Genomic DNA, 6,628 nt, shown 5'->3' on the forward strand with positions numbered 1-6,628 from the left:
CTAAGTCAAATAATAATGCAACAATAAATAGTGATGCAAATCATGTTTAATTAACTTATTTATTATTCCGTACGAAATTTTTTTTGACGGAGAGGGAGAAGTGAAATGTCCCTATAGTTGTGTCATTCTTTATTATTATTATTATTTTTTTATTAGATGATAGAGTAAAGAAGAAGCTAATAATGTACGTACAGTGGTTGTTAGTAAAAAAGAATAAAGAATTTTAATTTTTCTTTATCATTATATCCACAACTATCTAAAGTACCGTAGTTTATGAAGAATGATATTTTAATTTTAAACTTATTTGGAGGGTTGAAAATTTGTGAACGACAAAGGATGACTCATTCATCTCATTATCCTTTTTCACCCTACCAAACAAAGAAAGTTTGTTCTGTGGGTGTCCGGACGCCAAGACTGGTGTCCGAATGCTAGGTGTCAAGATGGCTTGTCAAGGTGTGTACTGGTGCTGGTTGGCATGGCTTGTGGCACTTGGCGTCCAGACGCAAGGCTGAGCGTCCTAACGCAATTTTGCTTATCTACTGGAATTTCATTTCTTTGCAACTGCTATTGCTGTCCTTAATTACAAAAGGGCTTCCGGACGCCAGAATTGGTCATGGAGATTACGTCCAGACGCCAAGCCTTAGGTTCCAAGGTTGACTTATTCTTTCTTGTTCAACTTCACGGGTTTGATTTCTTTCTCAGGCTGAGTATGCTTTACACTTAGGTCCATTTTGCCGGGTTCTATTGCTCGCCATGCATCTTATTCATTAAAAGTCCATAAAAATCCATTTTTATGCCATTGAAATAATCCCTAAAAATAACAAATATACAAGAAAGCCTATAAAACACACTTTATTAACATGCTAAATAGACTGAACCATACAATTAAGGGCGCTTGAATATGCAATATTTGACACTTATCAAGTAAGGGCACCAATTCTCATCTCATATGCTGTGAGAGAGGCTTGAAGATCATCAATCTTCATCAGTGACAGATCTTTGTGTTCAAGATTGGTGACTTTGGCATTGAATCTCAAGGTTAGAGACCTCAGAATCTTCTTACAAAATTTAGAATCTTTGATATCTTCACCAAGAGCCTTCTTTTTGTTAACCATCTTATTGATTCTGAATAGGTAATCTGTTAAAGCTTCCATCTCCTCCATCTTTCAGCTTTCATATTGAACTTTTAGAAGTTGTATCTTGTTCTCTTTAATTATATTGTTTTCTTCATGAGCAGCCTTAAAAGAATACCACATTTTCTTAGTTGTCTTGCAATTTTTAATCCTTGTGAACTCTTGTTGTTTAAGAGCACAAAAGAGGACATGTTTTGCCCTTCCATCATTAGCCAAAACAGTTATGTCATCTACAGAAGGATTATTGAATTAAGAACAACAATGCAAAACACAGTGGTGTGCCAAACATCATAGGATTGAGACATTAGAAAAGCTTTCATCCTAATCTTCCAAGAATCATAGTTGGAACCATCAGACCCTGGTGCCTTGTTGGTGACTTGATCTTCTTCCATTGCAAGGATCAACTATAGGCTTGTTAGAACCTTTTTATGCTGACCAAAGCTCTAATACTTGTTGGACCAAGAGGGGGGATGAATTGGTCAATTTCAAATCCTTCTTCAACATATCAATGAACACAGTTGACAACAAATACATGGAACACAAGGTTTACAAGGAAAACTCTCTCAATAGGGAAAAACCTTGGTTCTTGGCCTTAGCCAATACAAGATCCACTAGCTATATGCAAATAGTTAACACATTCAGCTATCTCTGCACACACCCTTGTACAAGTTGAAAAACTACTTTTCACAGCCTCTACACACATACTAGCTCAACATATGCTCACAAACACTCCCCTTGTCCCAAACACCCTTGCTTGGAGCCTGTAAGCTCTCATAGCTTACCAAATATAATAAGAAGTATGAATATCAACAATATTCAAGCATACACAAAAGACAAGAGTGGTTGTGCAACTCAAAACAACAATATGTACCCTCTAGAACACTTTCTACTGAAACTGGGGTTTGAAGGGTAAAATTGGAAATTCATGTCCCCAAAATTCTGAGATCAATCCCACAGCCTTATATCACCATTATAAACATGCTCAGATGATAAACAAGATAAGTATAGCATGTGAATCACAATACAATATCAATAAGGCCTTGACAAGAGCTTCATAATGAAGAATAAGTGTTTTGATAGGTCAAAACCAAAGATTGATAAGCACTAAAAGTTCGCATTTAAACCCTTGATCTTGAGTACACTAGGACCTTATTTTATCTTATTTTCCCGCATTAGTCTTAATTTATGTTTTTCTCCTTTATAGGTGTTTAATAAAAAAATAAGCCAAATCAATTGAATTAGAGCATTGGAGGAAGCAATTTAAAGTCTAGCGAAGAGAAGGAGCAAAGTGGAAGCAAAAAGATGAAAATCGCCCATATTCAATCGATCGAACCATGCTATGATCGAGCACACTGTGATCGTTCCAACCTTGCCTTGATGGATCGAGCTTTTGTCCTTATCCTCAGGAAAATTTCCTCTTCGATCGATCCAACCTTTTCCTCAATTGATCGAACCCTTTGATCTTATCCTCATAACCACTTTTGTCCCATTCCTCATAAATATCTCAACTTTTGTCCTTATCCAAATAAATGTGCCGCCATGCTTCGATCGATCGAAACAACAGTGTGATTGATCGAACTGTCTCAAAAACCGTGCAGAATAAATTTCAAGCCCAATTAAAGGTCTGCTCATGGTGCAATCATTTGGAGGTCCTAGTGCACGAGGTCTGACCATTTGGGGTGTCATTTGAGATACCTATATAAGGAAATTGGCTATTTTTAGTAAAAGAGGTTAGTTAATTGGAGACTTTTGGCTAGAGATTGGAGGAGATTAGACACAATTTTTAGGAGAATTCTCTATCCATTTTTCTAAGGTTTCTATTAAGAATACCAAGAGGAGGAAAATGAATTCAACCATGAAGAGAGCCCTTGAGGGTTGGAAGACAACTACCATGAGTGTCTAGATCATCCTCTTGGGGCTAGAGATAGCCCTAGGTTTGCCTCTTAAACTCTAATATTTTGTAATTATTGGGGATTTATGTTGTAAATATTGTAATGACCTTATGTTTATATAAATTTTATTTCTACATGATTTGTGTGATTTAATGCTTCCAATTAATCCTTTAATTTCATTTGCATGTCTATGTGGGATGGAATGGTTGATTATGTTTTTCCATTAGATTCTATACATTTAATACATGTCTATGTGTATTAGAGGTGTGGGTCTAGCGATGGTCAAGGCATGGTGTTTATTGGCTACACTTGTGATTTATTTAATAGATTATGCTCATTACTAGATGGATTGTACTACAACCTTAGCTTAATTAGTTTAATTTTCTTTTCATTAGTATAATTGTAGTGTAATTACTTTGAATTCCTAGATATGTAGACAATTCATGCTTGTGTTTGATAATCCATGCTTATATTGCAAAATGTTTATTTCTCTAGAATTATTGTGTGCCACAATTGTTGGTTTATTGAATGGATTAATGGATTGACTTGATGAGTTGTACTACACATTAGTTTAGGCAGACAATTTATGCTTGTTTGTCCTCCATGTTTATTATTCCAATTGTTAGCGCGTGCGCGCACACACATACTTGTTTTGCAACATTAAATCCCCCTTAATTGACAAATACTAGTTGTTTGGTAAGGTAAAGCTTAGTGGTAACCTCTATGTCCCAAGACCTCTCTCTCATTCTCTACACCTCATTTACTTTACTTTGCTCTCATTTGTATTGTGTAATACCCCTAATTTTAAAAGGACAGTCCTGGTATTTAATTTAATTATTTAAGTTTGTTTTTCCTAAATTATTTGTTTATTTTTCATTGAATTGAATTGTGTGTTTTATTTATTTGTTTTTATTTATTTTATTTAACTGGCATTTTGTTTAATTTGTGACTGGTTTAATTATGTGCTTATGTGGCTATTTAAATAAATTGTTTTTCTAAATTAACTGTTGTCCGTGTTTTGGTTGCTATGTATATTAGATGTAGGGTTATGTTTTAGTTTTTAATTAATCATATGACGGATTTAGCCAACTTAGGGTTGGTTTTGTATTAGAATGAGGGTTGTGCTGAAGCCTATAAATACAGTATTATACGTTGGTTTAGGGTTACAGACAAAACCCTATTCACTACGGTGAGACAGAGAGAATTTTGAGAGATTTCCAGAGAGGTTCAAGGATAACTGGACGGAGTGCTTCTGGGTTGAACCAAGAGCACCGGAGGTGTAGAACAGGAGTCTCGGACATGGACGGAAGCTTCAGAGACAGTGGTTTAGAGTTTCAAAACTGAAACTCAAGGCAAGTCTCTGTTCTATTCCTTCCCTTTAATTCATGTTCTGTGCATGCCTTGTAAGCATGTTTTAATCAACTTTTAAATCGTTGCATAAATCTGTTTTGTATTGAAAGTTGTTCTCGTTTAAGAATCTGTTTGCTTTGCTTTTAATCTTGCTTAACCTTGGTATATTTGGGATTGGATGCATGCTTATAATTAATTCTAGGACATCAATTGAACCCTAAAATAAGTTATAAAAACTGTACAGTGACTTTGAACTTTGCCGGAGGCGAAGAAGACGAACAGGTTAGGGGATACGGCTCTCAAAGGAGGAGAGCCGGCTCACCAAAAGGGGGACCCAGCTCTACAAGGGGTAGAGCCGGCTCCACATGAGGTGGAGGTGGCTCCACCAAGGGGATAGCCGGCTCCTTTGTTTTAGGAGGTGGCTCTACCCTATTTTCTTGGTTTTTCCGTGTTCTGGGTTTGGTTTGGACAGAAGGGGTTGGTTCTAAGTGTTTCCAGATGCTGTGAATGAAGGATAGGCCCATTATAGACTTGTAAAAACTCTTAAGAAACATGTTAATGCTTATATGTTGAAGCATGAAAAATTTATAGGTTAAACAATAAACCTTTATGTGGAAAGTTAGATAATCAATTGGAACTGCTTATTGTTTTTCTAAAGCAATTTAGTTTCTTCGCATAATTTAATATTGTTAATCATGTCTTAGTTGTGTTATAAGCATATAGTTATTTATCTGGAAAAAAATAAGTATGCTTAGATGGAATAAATTGATGTTTATTTCTACTATTTGTTTGCATCAATTATGGTACTGTTTGGAGGAATTAAATGTGTAATCTTACTTCATTTATATAAAAGACTAAAACAGGATTTCTAAATCTTATATGGGATGCATAATTTGTCATACACGTGTTAGACTATATTTATGCTGATTCTGGAGTATGGTTGATAAGTATCGATTACTGTATTGTCAACTTTGTTAACCGGAGGATTGTATGTACCGGTATGGGACGGTGACATACTAGGTATGGACTAGTTCAAACACTAAGTCCTACTTAATTTGGATTAAGGTATGGATTAATCATATAGGTTAAGTCCATCACCTACTGGTGTTATGTCAACAAAATAGTTGAATGACTTAATGTGATTTCAGGACGGATGATTATACATATATCAGACCACTACACAGATGGATGGTATTTTGTATTAGGAGGAGTACGGACTTTATATATTTATTATATGGTGCCATGGTATGACCTTGAGTCTCAGGACCATGGTTAGGGCACGTATATCACCTAGGATGGATAACTAGACATATGTGTTGTTCCCTGGTAGGTCTAGGTACACATGACCACGTAATGTGCGATTTGCAAGGTATCTCTACTCAGGCTGAGACAGACCTATTGGACTAGCGAGCGTCCTATAGTGTGTACTATATATACATATGGAGTACTCTAGATATTGTTGGGCTATCTAGGATGTATTTGTGTATCGGATTACTGTATGGATTGTAGTAAGATAGGACTTGCATGTGGGCCTGACCCACTCTCTTATTTTTCAGGTGTTCGTCAGTTCCAGGGTCAGAGCTTGGACGTGCAGTGCAGATACAGACATTCATTCCTCTGACTACGTTGGAATCCTTCCTATGTTCAGCTTTAGATTCTATTTATGATGTTTTAGTTTTTATTGAGATTTTTAATAAGGCGTCCACTGGATGGATTCCCGAGTTGTTAAACTTACGTAGTTTTGGAGTATCGAATTTTAATAATTATATTTTGAGGATTTTAAATTAGCATTCCTTCAGTTTATTATTTTTATTTCTTATTTCACTTTGTATTCTGTGTTCAGTTACATATTGATTGTTTGATATTCCCTCGGGTTTGGGTCGCTTGGGCCTAATCAACCCGTGTATTGGATCCGAGGGGTATCACAGTTGGTATCAGAGCACTCCAGGTTCAAGTGTCTCTAGGATTCTATCATATAAGACTTCCGCGTAGCATTTTCTCTTGATTAGAGCTTAAGTTTAGGATTCATTATATTCTTTACGGTTCGATTTAATCGTATTGATGTCTGTCTTTCTATGTTGACAGAATGGTTAACGTAAGAACCAGACGGAACAATCAGCGACGAAGGGAGGTGGCCCGTAGGCAGTGTCAGGAGGATGAGGGTCAGTTCTATGAGGAGCAGGAGGAAGTTCAACAAACTCGGGATCAGGGAGGAGATCCAGAGTATCCTCCTCACATCAATGACCTTATTGC

The sequence above is a fragment of the Cornus florida genome, unplaced genomic scaffold (genome assembly GCF_030987335.1).
Source record: "Cornus florida cultivar Cherokee Brave unplaced genomic scaffold, ASM3098733v1 CherokeeBrave_3.0.0_Hap2_Chr05, whole genome shotgun sequence".
NCBI lineage: Eukaryota > Viridiplantae > Streptophyta > Magnoliopsida > Cornales > Cornaceae > Cornus > Cornus florida.